This window comes from Brassica napus, chromosome A1 (genome assembly GCF_020379485.1).
Source record: "Brassica napus cultivar Da-Ae chromosome A1, Da-Ae, whole genome shotgun sequence".
NCBI classification, from domain to species: Eukaryota; Viridiplantae; Streptophyta; class Magnoliopsida; order Brassicales; family Brassicaceae; genus Brassica; species Brassica napus.
In genome coordinates this window covers 15,135,573-15,136,383 of record NC_063434.1, presented here as the reverse complement: position 1 = coordinate 15,136,383, position 811 = coordinate 15,135,573, and the positions used below count along the sequence as shown (strand labels likewise).

At 46.0% G+C, this 811-nt stretch overlaps 1 non-coding gene across 1 annotated transcript; it reads right to left on the bottom strand.

Annotated features, from left to right (window-relative positions):
- Positions 1–254: 254 nt before the first annotated feature.
- LOC125579323 lies at positions 255–361 on the bottom strand. The gene has a single exon (XR_007317311.1). It is a non-coding gene; the product is annotated as a small nucleolar RNA R71 (small nucleolar RNA).
- Between the last annotated feature and the right edge of the window lie 450 nt (positions 362–811).

Genomic DNA, 811 nt, shown 5'->3' with positions numbered 1-811 from the left:
CGAGCTGAAGCCTCAATACTACACTCTCGTGTCGCAGATACCCTATGGACCATCTGGAACGGTTCGAGGATCTAATCGCTGCTATTCGGATGGAAGGAGTCCCCGAAGATTACCTGCTGTGCAAGCTTTTCAGATACACGCTGAATGGAGAAGCGATGCACTGGCTTACGCAGCAACCCACAGGATCTTTAACATCATGGGCCGACATCAAGAATGCTTTCTTATGAAACTTCTTTGATGAGGCGCGCGCTGAAGAACTTAGCAACAAAATTTCCACATTCTCGCAGGAGGCTGGAGACTCCTTCAAAGATGCGTGGATTAGATTTAGGTTCTTCCAGCGAGACTGTCCACACCACGGATTTAACAAAGTGCAGCTGCTAAGCACTTTCTTCCGAGGTCTCGCCTTACAGTATCAAATGGCTCTTGATACGGCGAGTGAAGGAAACTTCACTATTCGGAATCCGTTGGAAGCTGAGAGACTTATCGAAAACCTTGCTAACAGCAGTAGCACCAAAAACACTGACTCTGAACGGAAGAAGTCTGTAGCCTCTATCGGGAAGGAACAGATGGACGAAGTAAGAGCTAAGTTAGATGTGGCGCACGAGCTTCTTAGGAAGCAAGTCTGTTCAGTTGAAGGAGAAGTAGCAGATACAGAAGGAGAGGAAAATGTGAACTACATCGGAGGTACCAGATTCCAAAAATTTGGAAACCAGGGCGGAAACAGAAACTTCTTTGGAAATAGTCAAAGAAGTAACCAGAGTTCACAATTTCAAAAACCCTTCAACATCAGCAAAAGCTACTCGAACTCCTA